The sequence below is a fragment of the Frieseomelitta varia genome, unplaced genomic scaffold (assembly GCF_011392965.1).
Source record: "Frieseomelitta varia isolate USP_RPSP 00005682 unplaced genomic scaffold, Fvar_1.2 scaffold_279, whole genome shotgun sequence".
Taxonomy (NCBI): Eukaryota; Metazoa; Arthropoda; class Insecta; order Hymenoptera; family Apidae; genus Frieseomelitta; species Frieseomelitta varia.
Window position 1 is genome coordinate 1,275,345 of NW_025110011.1, and position 16,574 is coordinate 1,291,918.

The 16,574-nt window shown below is 37.0% G+C and overlaps 1 long non-coding RNA gene across 1 annotated transcript in view; it reads left to right on the forward strand.

Annotated features, from left to right (window-relative positions):
- Window positions 1-2,506: 2,506 nt before the first annotated feature.
- LOC122529120 overlaps window positions 2,507-16,574 on the forward strand; it is a 25,548-nt gene continuing 11,480 nt past the window's right edge. The window contains exons 1-2 of the long non-coding RNA XR_006306754.1: window positions 2,507-2,517; window positions 14,106-14,118. This is a non-coding gene — a long non-coding RNA (uncharacterized LOC122529120). The remainder of the gene's footprint in view (window positions 2,518-14,105; window positions 14,119-16,574) is intronic.

A 16,574-nucleotide genomic window follows, 5' to 3' on the forward strand; every position in this document is an offset into this window, starting at 1 on the left:
TCACAGTTATGTTCTCCGTTGCTTTAGATTCAAACGACGAAATGTTTCTTCAAATTTTTGTCGCCAATATTCAAAATTTAACAAAAGGAGGACAAAAAATCAAGTTTTAAAGAGGATGCTTCAATCTTGAATCCGTAATAATTTCAATTGCGAAGAAGATGTTTGTATTTTCAAGAAAAAATTAATATAACTATGCATAATGTTCGATTGTGATATTTTTTATAGATGCACGAGAAGAAAAAGACGAAAAATGATAAAATTATAATTGTTATACGTTATGAAGATTCTGTTATAGCTACCAAAAGGAGCTTATTGAAACGGCTTCGTCAATTGAACGAATGACAATAATCAAATTTTCATTTTCATTTACGTAGCTGTTGCCAGAGATACATTCGTACTTCATTTGCACATCGGAATTTATTAACATCGCGTTTAATTAATTGAGTATTTATAAATGGCACGTTTGAACCAAAGAAAATTGGTGCACGCCACGCATACACACACATTCTTATTACTCACAAATTACCTCGATATTGTCCTCGTTACGTTCCGAATACTCTGTGCACGCTGCAAAGTTTCATCCCTGTTTTACTCCTCCCCTTGGTATTGTCGATGTATTTCACCAATAGTGGTGGCTTTTACGACCGAGAGAATTTCGAACTGAAGCTGAATAACCAAATCTACAGGTATGCAGTGGTATGTTTGTCGAAAATATGAAAGCTGCAACAATCACAGTATCGGCGCAATAAAGTTATCTCCGTCAGAGAAATATGAGACTCGTGATATTTTTATCGATTTCCTACGTCTAAACGCAAGCTTTCTGTACTATTTTTTCTTTTTTTTTTTTTTTTTTCTATAAATAACCTAATATTTGCATTTCATTGGAAGCAGCACGGTGTCACGTCTTCGCGATTTTTAATTTTTGTGCTGTGAGAGTTTTAAAATAATTCACGAGAAAAATAGATTCTAAAGATAGATCAATTACAGGCCGAAACTGATTGATTTGCTTCTTCAAATGTTTCAAAAGAAAAGAGAAAAAAAGAAATTTAATGGCTCGACCGGTGTTTCTTCCCAGCAATATTCTATGAATGCCGAGTTAAACTGATTTCGTTAAACTGTAATTCGTGCCGCATAATCACCGGGAATTGTTCGTCATTGTCATTAATCCAACTTCATTTGGATTCTTAAACGACACAATTACTTATACGAACGAAGCTCACGTGAAATATATAAATGAATGGATTGCGTGCATGTAGAGTTAACTTAATAAAGGAAAGAGTTGTTCTAAGCCTGGCTCGGCACATTGGGTCACGTATTCTAGCTAGGAGGATGCTGCGAGAATTTCTGTCAGCGCAGCAAAGGTCGATAAAAATTAATTTTCATTCGCGGCGTACAGGGCGTAGTGTAATCTTTTGTTTGTTAAGTTGCACGGAAAAAATTTAAATGCTCTGTGGAGGCTAACTTAAATTAATCCACATCGAAAAAGTATATCTACGCAACCGGATATTAATAATTGTGCCTTCGTTTATTGAGTTGAATAAAATTGTTAAATTGATCGGAAATTGATAAAAAATAAATGCTCGTTCTTGAGGTAGGATTTAAATTGGAAAGATACTGTGGTATTTGCTAATCTTCTGCTAGATTACGTATTAAAGTTTAAAGTTACTTCATTCTATCAAGAATTGGGGAGATATTAATTCCGTAATATCTTTCCGAATAAAACGTTCAAAGATATCTTGATACTTGATAGTATTCAAAGTCATCTCATTACCACGTAATTGACATATATTATTTAAAATATATTTAAAACATATAAGTATTGGAAGTACCAGAAAAGAAATACCAGAAATGAAATCTATATTTAGAGATGTTACATAGTTTAACTGATACCACAATGATAAACATGAATTAGCGAAATAAAACAGCGATTAATATATATTCAATTGTTGCACTTAATAAATTTCTCTACATTTCGAATTCGGTAATTAAATTGTTGTTAGTGTTTTTAAATTCATCGTTAGAAACGTTTTTAACGAAAATTACGTTTACAAAATAATATACAGAGTGTTTCATACATGATGTTCTGCACGATTTTCGAGATATTTGCGGCAACATTGCGAAGGAAGCTGCAAACTAAAATTTAACTGTATATAAATGTACTATATACAATAAGGAAATGAAATGTATCACATACAATAAAAATTTTTGAAAGATTTTATTTTTATAGTAAACTGAAGGTCATTTTAAATCTTACAAATGAACATAATTTTTTTTCTATCGTAAAATATAACAGAGAGTGAAAACTTTTTTTTTTGCAAATACCTGAAAAATAGTTGCCACGATACGTGAACGACAGTGAAACTAGCATGCATTTTTTTGTCTCATATTTAGTAAACACCTCTTAATCTACATTGTTTCCTAGTGTATTTTGTTTATGAACATAAAACAAAAAAAAGTACGTGTTACATTAAAAATTATATAGTTCCATTTATAAAATTTATAAAAGTGTAGTTCAGAGTATATACATAGAATATTTTTTAAACTTTCAATACAACACACTCGATACAATTAAATTTTGGTTCACAACGTTCTTCTCACAACATTGTTGCAAAACATCTCAAAAAAATCTCGCGAAACACTCTGTACAGTTCCATACAGTAAATATATTATACGATATACATATCTATTTCCTCGCATAGTTCCATTTATAAAATTCAAGTGTAGTTCAGAGTATATACATAGAATATTTTTAAAATTTGGAATATAACACACTCGATGCAATTAAATTTTGGTTCACAACGTTCTTCTCACAACATTGTTGCAAAACATCTTAAAAAAATCTCGCGAAACACTCTGTACAGTTCCATACAGTAAATATATTATACGATATACCGCTACATATCTATTTCTTCGCATAGTTCCATTTATAAAATTCAAATGTAGTTCAGAGTATATACATAGAATATTTTTAAAATTTGGAATATAACACACTCGATACAATTAAATTTTGGTTTACAACGTTCTTCTCACAACATTGTTGCAAAACATCTCAAAAAAATCTCACGAAACACTCTGTACAATTCCATACAGTAAATATATTATACCGCTACATATCTATTTCTTCGCATAGTTCCATTTATAAAATTCAAGTGTAGTTCAGAGTATATACATAGAATATCTTTAAAATTTGGAATATAACACACTCGATGCAATTAAATTTTGGTTTACAACTTTCTTCTCACAACATTGTTGCAAACATCTTAAAAAAATCTCGTGAAACACTCTGTACAGTTCCATACAGTAAATATATTATACGATATACCGCTACATATCTATTTCTTCGCATAGTTCCATTTATAAAATTCAAGTGTAGTTCAGAGTATATACATAGAATATTTTTAAAATTTGGAATATAACACACTCGATACAATTAAATTTTGATTTACAACTTTCTTCTCACAACATTGTTGCAAACATCTCGCGAAATGTGAAACACTCTGTACAGTTCCATACAGTAAATATATTATACGATATACCGCTACGTATCTATTTCTTCGCACAGTTTGTTAATTCGCTTGGTAGCAGGAATTCTTGCAAACTTACAAACAATTACCAACGAAAGAAACTCCCCCGCTCAACTTTGCTCTTTGATCAGCGAGAGTACCTAATAAACGGAGCTGTGTGAACAAAACTTTCTCGCTAAGAGAAACGGACAGTTTTCGATAGTCACAGAGTGAAAGAGGTAATTTCATCGAGGGGGAGTGTGTTATTCTTGCGAGTGTGGTCTGTTTTCCTTTCTTCTTTTTTTTTTTTTTTCCTCTGTTGGATCGCGTCTGGAAAGGTTGAAGGGTAGCCGAAAGATACGAACACGATCGCAAACGGTAGGTACCAAAGGCAACACCTACCGGGAGGGTAGGTCTGTCAAGCGTTACCACAATCAGGCGTGGATGGGGGAGAGTTGTCGGAAACAGACGGCGGCAATAATGCGCGATGGACGTGATAGGGTGCGATCGATTTTCTCGATCTCGAGAGAATGGAGTCCTTATTATTCCGGCGAGGAGGCAGCAGACCGAGGGTAGCTCTGTTATTCGATTCGAGGCAGCGGTCGCCTTGAATCTACCGCTATCCCTTCAACTCACGCTCCGACTCTCTTTCATCCTCTCCTTTCTCCCACCACCCTTTTCTTCTCTTCTTCAGCCTACTTCCTCGTTGGTAAAAATCCAATTCGTGCCGGCGCACTGCATGGAAAATAAGAGGACGGGACGGTTGAATTGCCGCCGTGTAATGGCGCTGCGTAACGAAGCTACTCGCGCCGTGCTCGGTAATCGAAAGACGCGGACAAACGGCAATTTTGAGAACGTTTTATTCCACCTGTTCCCCGTGAAAGGGAGCAAGATTTTTTGAACCGTGATAACTGTGCTCGCGGAATCGATTCGTAAGCCAATTGAAAATTGCCTCGGCGATCGGCCATCGTACAGACCGCGGCTCGTTAATTCTTAACGACCGCTTTATCGTGTCTTACTTAATTCAACGTTCTATTTCGCTTTACTTAGGGGCGAAGATAGGGTTGGCTAGCCCTCGAGGATAATTAAAGTTCAGGGTATTTCGAATAGTTGATGAATATTAATAGAATTTCCGATCACCTTCTCCTGCCCGATCGCCATCGATTTTTACTGGTTTCGCTCTTTCGATCGCCGCGGTCTACGATCAATGATTCAAGAACTTGAAGTTCAACTTGAAGTTACAGTGCCGGACGAAGTAATACAGGGTATTCATAAAGTCTCTTTACAATTTCAAAAATTTATTACAAAGACAAATGGAAAGACAGGTGAGTGGAAATTATTACAAAATGGGACGTACGTATTGAACTTTTTTTGCCTCGTTAGTTGGACGAAGCACGTCAATACGGTACTCGATTTCTTGCCATGTTCGCTGCAGCATACCCTCATCAAGTGAGGTCCCATACCTTTGTTCGATACACGATATCTTTAACATAACCTCGTGTGAGTGTCCGTAAAGTCTCTTTATAATTTCAAAAATTTATTACAAAGACAATTGATGAGATATCTTCGTCAGATTTGTTCCATGTACTCAGTGGTTATCAAAGTTTTTATCACATTGCATTTCAGGTACCCTGTCGACAAATTAGATACTATTAAATGAATCCCATACAAAATGGCCACTCCTCAAGAGAAGGCACAGTGTGTATCATGGTTTATTGAAACCAAATTGGATCTGCAGATTCAGCGAAACTTCAGAACTAAGTATGAAAGAGATCCACCGTCACGTCTATTAATTCGGGCACAGAAATTTATGGAGACAGAGACAACATTCGATAAAAGGAAAAGTGGACGACCAAGAATATCTGAGGAAATCATCGATCTCGTAAGAAATCGTATCGAGTATCATCTTGATGTGTTTTGTGCAACTAATGGTACCCATATAAAGGTATATTAAATAAGACAGAAAAAACTTAAATATATACGTCTCATTTTGTAATAATTTCCACTTACCTGTCTTTTCATTTGCCGTTGTGATAAATTTCTGAAATTGTGAAAACACTTTACGGACACCGTGTATATCTAGTAATAAGAAAATTCAAACAAGAAGGAATCTCGTTGGACGATCTTTATCGCCGATAGCGAGATATGTATCCAGAGAAAGTTGCGTCAACGCCTCCGGGAAGCTCTTTTCCGGTGAACACATTTACATAGAAGCACAACGAAAGCTTCAACGACATATTTCCCGAGTACGTGACACGCCAGATTCAGAAGTAAGAAACTCGCAGATTGCAAAACACTTTCGGCAGACGATGGTTCAAGTTGGCCGTTCGCGTTCCACTGTAATTGACATGAAAATGATTCAATAAACCACGTCAAACCGCTACGTTAGTTCGTGATTTCACGTAACGATTATTATTTCAAGGAAGTTGGATTACACGCGATCGACTTCCCGTCAACTTGCCCGTAATTTCATTTGTCGGAAAATATCCGAACCGTAATGAATAATAGCGTTTGCGCGAGTGGATACTCGTTTGTTCATCCATTCGGTGTTCGAGGTTCCGTGGTTTACGAGGAGGGCATCGAATTTTAGAAGATTCGCAGAGAACGGGTGTGTTATTATCGGCATGATTCAAGAACCAGTCGAAACTCGGAGCTTATCGCTTTGTTGCCAGCCTAACTCATTCTCATTTAACTTTCGTAATGCTCATCGTCTAACTCATCGGCGCGAGTGTGTCTTATAAACTTGCCAATCGGCAGACAACTTTTCACGAACCGTAACTGACTCGGATTGTAATTGCCGCTCGCTCGCTCGCTCGGAATCTAAATATTTCAAGAAAATTGACCCGCAGCTCCGTTACTCGTCTGCTGTTTGCTGATAATTCTCAGAACTTCTCTTGTTTCAACTTCTTTACTACCCTTTATATCGCTCTGAATCGGCCGCTTATCGCTATCTCGATGAAAATGAAATAAATTTGGGGAAGAAGGGATTTGACTATCGATCGAAATGCGAATATAACGAGTGTTCCATTTGAACTTTTACGGACAATTCTCTCCAAACGTATTCGTTATTGTAAAAAATATTTCAAGCAGGATTTATTATGTTTCGAGTGGAACATTCTTCTAATGACTTCAAGATCACTTCTATTTTTTTTTCTTTTTTTTAATAGAATCATATTGTACATTTTTCTATCCATGAATTAATAAAAATCGAATTTATTTGTAAATATGTCGTATGAAATACGATAAGTATTCTTGTATTCTCTCATGTACAGATTTTATAAAATTAAAACTATAATTTTTACTAATTTTGTAAAATTAAAAATATCTCCCGGATTAATAATACTTCGACATTTATTTATACCTTTTCGAATTGCATCGATTAATGCGTAAAGAGGAAAAAATTCCATTTAAGAAGATAGAGGTGACCGTGAAATATCTGAAACATCTAGACAAATCTAGCGACATTATAAAATGTCCTTATCGAGGTAGAACAAGTCTTATTTCAAATATTTCCCCGAATAACGAGAAATTACGGCGGAATCGTATATATATCTTTCACCTAACAAACTCGTTTCTCGTAGAATATTAATTTTTCTCCAGTAGCTTTTCACAATTGTTATTAAACAAGAATTCGTAAGACAACTATAGGAATGCAAACATACTTTTCACTCGAAAAAAAAAAAAAAAAAAAAAAAAAAAAAAATGGAAATAGAAATGTTCGAAGGAAACAATCAGAGATATCGATGGTCTCTTTATTGACGAATCTGTTTTTCCATTTCGCGATGAAAGATGGTGTTCGTACGATCGCTTTATCCAGCACCAGAGAGATCGCCAGTGACAGTTTCTTTTATCCTTACGTGCTCCACCAGGGGCGAAAAATAACCTATCCCTGAGACAATTCAGACTTTTGGTATGGTAAAACTTTCGGAACGATTGCGACAGGGAGATAGAAACGGGGAAGACGATAAAATAATGCGAGCGAAAGAGGAGCCGAGGAACCGAAAACATGGAAAACATTCCAAGATGGAAACGTCTTGAAAATTTTATACCGCGAACAGGGGAGTACTCGCAACACGGTGGAAACTTGAAACTGCAAGGAACTCGTTTATGGCAGTGGGCTTCATTTATTTAATTGCCACGTTCGTGAACATTCTTTCGAGCGTTTCGCAGTTGGACGTTAACGACAGGGCGAAATGTTACGACCACTGAATGAAATTCTAATAAACTCGCGCTGGAGAACGAGGCTGCTCTACAAGGAGAAGATAGATAGTCCCTTGCGGGACTCATAGAAGGAATGGCAGGTCGCGGCAAGAAATGTGACAGAGGGAACAAAACAGGAAGGAAAGTTGCTGTCTAATCCGTCGACACCAGCTAGCTGTTGTTAAGCAGTAAATTCTTGAGTAACAATAATTTCGCCATACCTTACTTGCCGTTCGTCCGCAAGCAGTTCTCTCTTCTCGTTTGCCGGATAACATTAGAGCTTTGGTTTCGTGCCAAGATACATCTGCCAGCCCTCGCTGAACCTACGTACACGCTCGCGCAGTTATATATGTTACGTATCTGGAAACACGCTATCCTCGGTTAAAACTCCGTGTTTCAATCCTAAAACCCGAAACTCAGTCTGGCCGTTCGTCGCCTAGAGGTTCGACCCTCCCGCTTCTTTCCAGCACGGCTATGTCCCATTTCGCTGATCTTACTTGCTCGCACACGACGTCATGCACACACCGCAATCGATTGTCCATCCATTCAAGCCCGATTTTTCACCTCCGGTACACGCCCTTTCGCAGCGACGCGAACGAACGTTGCGCTATTTACGACTGACGCTCGTTGTGTATCGTCGAAATTTAATTCTCCGTGAATATTCTTCAGGGGCACGTGTTAACACTCTGCAAATTATCAGATTTCTTTTTATAAAAATTTTCTTACATGCATTATTTTGTACTGTTCAGCGTCCAAGTAACGTAAATTACAAACATTTTGCAATAAATTTTGTGTTATTAAAATAAAATTGAATTAAATTAAAATAATTGTATTATTAAAATAAAATTTAAAAAAATTATTCTTAAAATAAAATAAAATTAAATTAAAATAATATGAAATAAAATATTATTAAAAAAAAATAGAAATATGGCGGGTCCAAATTATAGTACATTTCGTGAAAAACAATAAATGGAAACGAAAGAAACGAGTATGATAAATGTTTTGGCTATTTTTGTCATAGAATAATGTTCTTCGTTTAATTTCAGCTGAATTTAACTTTTTCCCACGATCCATTTTTGCAAATTTATTTATTTATCGTGTCAATATATAACGCACTTAATACGTTTCTGCTGGTAATGACAATCAAAATATTACGCATGAGATCGACGCCCAAGGATACTGCTGTGATAATCCACGCATTCTCTCCACGATACATCATGTAACATATAAGAAAATATAGAGCGTGCTATCTTTTGGTTCCGGGATGCACGTATGTACAAAGAAAGTGAGAAAAATTCTCTGCCGGAAAGCCGAGCACGGTTCTTTACTTTGTCACGCCCAGCTTTATTTGTCGAGGATAACGTTGGAAGAGTGACGTGAAAATCAACGATATCGAAAACGGATTCCTTAAATACTGCCAATATGAATACAGTGGCACGACGTTCGAGTTTGTTCCGCTGTTACGTGAAAAAGGCGTTGCGAACAATAATTTTCAATGGAAGCCACGGTATGTACCGGTGTTTCGGATTTAATCAATACGCATTGTACGAAGGCGAGGATAGAAATTGCAGAGGACATTCGATGCATTTTTCCAACGCTGTCTATTTTCGCGAACGATTTCGCTGTTACGCGGAAACATCACTGAGGCAAGTACTCGGTGAAGTTCCTATTTGAAGCGAATTCGGTAATAATGAAATTCCATTTCGTCCTTTATATTTCAAACCGTTAAATGGCATTGTATGCAGTGCGTGCGCTTCTCGCCGCGGCTTTCAATCTGAAGTGGAAATGCATCCGCCGCGGCATGGAAGTTTAAAGTTAATTCATTGATGGCAGCATGAACAGGGTATGAATTAAATAGTGAAATGCCCGGCTTATTTTTATTCCTCGGAGATTGAAAAATGCTTCTCGCGGCCAACACGGCTTTAGCGGTGCATTAACTTTCACGTGTAAAGAAAGAGCCGCGCCATTTTGTTTCTTTTTGTAGTTGTTTTCAACCACTTGCGCTGGCCAACTGATTGCGGACCATAACGAGGGAACTGTACACAATAATTCGTCGCTTTCTTTCCGAGCTCGTCGGTACATCACCGGATAAAAATTTATTGAGAGGTAAATAAATTTATTGTTTGTTTTACTTAAATGTATTACTTGTTTTTCTATAATATATTATTTGTTTTACTTGAAAATAACTGAGAAAATATTGCAATTTTGCAACAAAAAATTCTCGACGTGCGTGATACGTCATTCCAGGACAAGAGGTTAACATCAATATCCGATTTTTCCCTTTTGCATCTTTCAGGTTGAAAAGCTAAAACGCATCCTAATAAGGATAAGCGACTTGTTCCGTGTTTGATAGGTAACGCTGCTTGCATGTTCGATGCTACGCAAAGGAGCATATTCCGGAAGTAGCGTGCGTGGCAGGATAATTATCCAGAAACATCGAGGCGGTTAAAACGAGAAACGCAAAAGCAACGGGTCCGATCATGCCCAACCGCGGAATCGATCACGCTAATGTGCTTGCCGGCTCGGTGTATTGACTACGATGCGCGACTTTAGCAGACGTGCAGCATTCCACGGTATGATTAACCTGATGAAAACGTTGCTTTTTACCGCGCTACTGACCGAACCGAATGAACCAACTTCCTGAATATGTTCGTGCCTTTTTATCCCTCTCGGCTCGCGAGCCTCTTTTTATTTCTGTCCTTCTTCTTCTTCTTCTCTCTCTCTCTCTCTCTCTCTCTCTCTCTCTCTTTCGCTCCAGATGTTGGGCCAGAAGGAAAAGGAGCAAACAGGAGAGTGAAAAGTGAATACTGAGAAATGTGATTCGTGAACTACGGCCGTGGCAGTGGAGCTTTGCATTACCATTTTGGCCGTTGGCCAACCCGTGGCCTCTGGGAACCCTGAGGAATCCCCGATAGAAGATAAGGCCTCGGCCTGCTGCTTGCCCGCCGTTGGATTCAGCGGGCACACCCGCTAGATAAACACACCCACGGGAGGGAAACCGATCCTCTCGTCGGCTAGTCGAGATCGTCGGCCGCCGTTCCGGAATTTCCACAGATTTACAGGCTGGAATTCCTTATCGCAATCAACTGGCTGCACGTTCTTTCCGCGCCCGAACCTAAGAACTCGAGAGAGAAGGGAGATACCATCGATTAATTTCTTACGCTGGAATGACGTGCCACGCACGTCGAAAATTTCTTGTCCCAAATTGCAACATTTTCTCAGTTTCGTGTATGTTTAAATGCAACCCAGGCAAAGTTTATTACCTCTTAATGATTTCTATCCAGTGATGTCATACTGACGAGTTCAAAAAAAAAAAAAAAAGAAAGCGACGAATTATTGTATACGGTACGGTCACTCATTATGGTCCGCAATACGTTGCCAGCGCAAGTGGTCAAGGATATCTACAAGTAATGTCGTTTTCTGACATTGTTGACAATTTTGTTTTATTTAGAAGTTAATACAGCTTTGATCTATAATATAATTTAACAATAAAAACACTAAATGTCAATGCACTTAACTAGAATATGGGTTATATTGGGCATAACATAGGTTATGTTATATATTATATATTATATATTATAGCATATTATAAGTAAAATTATATATTTAAGTAAAACAAAATAGGCAAGACAAATAATAAATTTATTGCTTCTCGATAATTTCTATCCATTGATATCATACCGACGAGTTCAAAAAGAAAAAGAAATCGACGAATTATTGTATACGGTCATTCGTTATGGTCCGCAATCAGTTGCCAGCGCAAGTGGTCAAGGACACCTACAAATAATGTCGTTTTCTGACACTGTAGACAATTTTATTTTATTTGAAAGTTAATACAGCTTTGATCTGTAATAAAATTTAACAATAATAACACTAAATGTCAATGTACTTAACTAGAATATGGGTTATATTGGGCATAACATAGGTTATGTAATATATTATATATTATATATTATAGCATATTACAAGTAAAATTATATATTTAAGTAAAACAAAATAGGCAAGACAAATAATAAATTTATTACTTCTCGATAATTTCTATCCATTGATATCATACCGACGAGTTCAAAAAGAAAAAGAAATCGACGAATTATTGTATACGGTCATTCGTTATGGTCCGCAATCAGTTGCTAGCGCAAGTGGACAAGGATATCTACAAGTAATGTCGTTTTCTGACACTGTAGACAATTTTATTTTATTTGAAAGTTAATACAGCTTTGATCTGTAATAAAATTTAACAATAATAACACTAAATGTCAATATATTTAACTAGAATATGGGTTATATTGGGGATAACATAGGTTATGTTATAATATATTATATATTATAGCAAATTATAAGTAAAATTATATATTTAAGTAAAAACAAAATAGGCAAGACATATAATAAATTTATTGCTTTTCGATAATTTCTATCCATTGATATCATACCGACGAGTTCAAAAAGAAAAAGAAATCAACGAATTATTGTATACGGTCATTCGTTATGGTCCGCAATCAGTTGCTAGCGCAAGTGGTCAAGGACACCTACAAGTAATGTCGTTTTCTGACACTGTAGACAATTTTATTTTATTTGAAAGTTAATACAGCTTTGATCTCTAATATAATTTAACAATAATAACACTAAATGTCAATATACTTAACTAGAATATGGGTTATATTGGGCATAATATAGGTTATGTTATATACTATATATTATATATTATAGCATATTATAAGTAAAATTATATATTTAAGTAAAACAAAATAGGCAAGACAAATAATAAATTTATTACTTCTCAATAATTTCTATCCATTGATATCATACCGACGAGTTCAAAAAAAAAAAAAAGAAAGCGATGAATTATTGTATACGATACGGTCACTCGTTATGGTCCGCAATCAGTTGCCAGCGCAAGTGGTCAAGGATATCTACAAGTAATGTCGTTTTCTGACATTGTTGACAATTTTGTTTTATTTAAAAGTTAATACAGCTTTGATCTCTAATATAATTTAACAATAATAACACTAAATGTCAATGTACTTAACTAGAATATGGGTTATATTAGGCATAACATAGGTTATGTTATAATATATTATATAAGCAAAATTATATATTTCAGTAAAACAAAATAGGCAAGACATATAATAAATTTATTACTTCTCGATAATTTCTATCCATTGATATCATGCCGACGAGTTCAAAAGAAAGTGACGAATTATTGTATACGGTACGGTCACTCGTTATGGTCCGCGAACCAGTTGCCACCGTAAGGGGTTAAATCTTGCCGGGTTTCCGCCTCGAATTTCGTTATAAATATAATTGTCATTGCCAATGGAAGGACCGAGTGTTTACTGTGCTCCGATATGTAGAAAATGATTTCAGTTCGACCTTTAAAACCTGGACTTTTTGCCAGGCTCGGATTAAACCTGTGGGCGCGGGACACGAAATAATTTGCGATTCTCGCGGTTGAACTCCGAAAGGAAATTCTCCGCAAACAGTTTTATTGTCCCGGAAACGGTAATTCGACCAGGCTCGTGCCGACGATATCGATTAGAGAATTTACCAGGGAGTTCCTTGGTTTTATTCTTTAGTCTTCTTCTTCTTCTTCTTCTTCTTCGATCGCGTCGTGTGTTCCTATGATTTACATACACCGCAGTGCCTCTCTTTCGTTTGCCTCCTTCGTTTCAAGCGGAACGCGCGCAAGAAACGACGAAAATATCAGCTCGGCGTCGATTTCTCGCAACAGACGAATCTTTGTACTCCGGCCACGATCGAGTGTAGCACGTCTCTATCAAATTCTCTCGTCTAGGAAAACTTTGTATATGGCCCTGCGACTCTCTCGTCTATGGAACGGCTTTACATCGAGTTTACTCGGGCAGAGATAGTTTACGTATCGCCTCTTTCGTGGCTCGTTCGTTGAGAACTTCTCCAGTGCGCCGAAGACGTATTTCTGACTGGACACGTTAACGTAAACCCCTTTCGAATCCTCTGAAATCTCGAATGTGTATCTTTCCGTTCGTCGAGAATCAAACCGCAAGTAGGAAGTGTTTTTTAATTAGAACGCGGTCACTCGTGAGTCGTCCACCCGTGGCAAATATTTGCCGAGGCTCCCTCGCTGTTTTTTCAATGCTTCACGAACGGCCGCGTCAACACGGATGGTATTTCCAGGACAAGCAAATAAGGAGGGATTTCGCGGTTTTAAGAGGAGACGGTTGATTTTTAATTTAAAGTTGGCGTTTCAATTTTAAACGCGGGCATTCCTTCGCGCAACTTCAGGACAACTGGAAACCATCTTTCAAGCCTCTATTACGCGAAACGAGAGTATCGCTGGAAAGCGGTGGGAAACTGAAGGAAACTCGTGCCTCTTATTCCCGTTTGTACTTTAAAAGCTTCGCTCAAAAGACTTCGCGGTCTCGCGAGCGTGTCCTCTTTGGTTTCGTTTCCTTTCAAAATATATGCTCAGCGAGCGATAACGCCGGCGAATGTTATTGTTGTCACCTTCATCTTTATCCGTCGTACAATTTCGAAAATCGATCCGCAAACATTTCGGGAAAGAAGATTTTCGTGGTTATCTATTAGGTAATTGAATATTTTTTTTTTATACCGAAACTTTGCTTTTGCTTATTTCTTTTGTTGTCATCAAAATGATCGATATTATACAATGAAACTGCATATTATTGCCATAAAAATGGATTGTTATATTTTTACTCATTTCTACTTTTTATTCGACAGTGAGGCAGTTGTACTTTAAGAATGAAGAATACGGATAAATAATAATAATAATAAAACAGAGATCGAAATTAACAAATTCTTTTCGTTTTCAAAAAAAATTCCATTCGAACGTGTGTATTTCGTATGAAAAACTATCTGCTTCTGTGGAACTTTTATGGAGAGAACACTTTTGAATAATATTCTCACGGAACAGAGAATCTATATAACAAAGACAGATATAAAAGTTCCATGGGAACAAGTTATTTTAGAACATTTAATTAAAAATCCAATTTTTTGTATTCGCTGAATGGCACTCAGCGTCAGTATTTGCCAACAAATATTGAGAACTTTTTTAACATTTTGAATAAATTATATGCTCTGCCGGCAGAGAAACTTTCACTTTTATATTTGATGAACTCCGTTTTGTTTGAACGTTTATTTGCCTGTTTTCGTCGAGACTTTTTATCGAGCAAATTCTACGATCGAACTTACGTAAATATTCTCTGATAATAAATAATAAAGAGAAACAAGAATAAAGCTGAACCCGATCTATTTCTCGTGTTACTTTTGGCAAAGGATGGTTTGTTAAAATCAAACGCTGTCGTTAAATTGCTTTCACCAAGTACAAACGCGTGTTGGATTAAGTTAACCGTGTTGGTTCTGAAACTCGAAGCTACGTTTCTGCCGCTGATCGATGCTCGACTTTGCCCCTCAAGGGAGTGTCACTATCGTTCCGGGACCGATCAAACCTCGTGTGAAATTTAAATACGATTTGGACTCGGCGTCAAATTATTTCCCTTCTAGTAGACTTGATCTTTCGCAAACACTGCCGTCCCGAACCACCATGACTCTTCGAATCGTAGCAAACTCAATTTCTGTCTGGCGAATACTATCTGATGATCGATACGTGAAAGATTAGTCATCTGATACACTGACAGCACCGATAAAACTCTTTCGCGAATCTCATGAATAATGCTTTAAAACTACTGGCTGTCCGTAAAGTCTCTTTACAATTTCAAAAATTTATTACAAAGGCGACTGATGAGATATTTTCGTCAGATTTGTTCCACGTAATCAGTGGTTATCGAGGTTTTTATCACATTGTATTTCAGGTACGTTCATCAATTCGCGCATGGCACAAGAAATTTATAGAGACAGGGACAGTGTTCTATCGAAGGGAGGAGTGAACGATCAACAACATCTGAGGAAAACATCGATCGTGTAAGAAATCAAGTAACGTCTTGACGTACAATTAATGGTGCCCATATAGAGGTGTATTAAATGAGGCAAAAAAAAAAAAAAAAAACTTAAATATACACGTCTCATTTTGTAATAATATCCACTTATCTGTCTTTTCATTTGCCTTTGCGATAAATTTTTGAAATTGTAAAGAGACTTTACGGACACCCCGTACATCTTCTTGGCTGTCACTCGAAAGCTTTTGTCTTCGCGAAAGACAAAGGCAATTCTCGCCGTTAGTCAGTGATGCCCAAGTTCTTTCATGGCGCTGTAAGAAAAAACAATATATTACGGGCACAGCGTGAATAGCGTTTGCCTTTCCAGTTCACGTAAATTACGTTTTAAAATAAATACCAAGGGGATACGTGGCGACTGATGCGTTTATTCCCGTGCTTTGTGACAATCTCGCGCGATAGCAGAAATACAGACAGAAGCGGTGCTGTTTCGTCGTTTTCCTTTTTTTTTTTTTTTTTGTTTCCCTTCCTTTCTTTTTCTCGGTTGGTCTTGTGCAGAGTGAAAGGAGCGCTAGAGTTCTCCCGCGCCTATTTATTTTATTACGCCTCGACGCGGTCTCTTCGCGCGAAACAATCTTTGTATTTCGTTCTCCGCTTACCCTGCTCGACCTTAATATATATAGGGATGACTTCCGTTTCTCCTCGACATCAGGATGCTTGTACAGCTTTGTTACCGTAAGATTAACGAGGTCTCTTGCGAAGCGTTTGTTTGTTCGTCGTACACAAACTTAATGGTAGCATAACGAGATGTATTCGCTGTTCCGTACGTAAGACCCCAGCTTTCTCGTAGAACGCGTAGGAAAAGCGCGAGCAAACTATTACGTAAAGGCTCATGAAGCGTGAATCAATCGGACTAAATTGCCAAACTACACATATCATCGGATATATTTTTTTCTTTTTTTTTTTTTTTTTTTTTTTTTTTTTT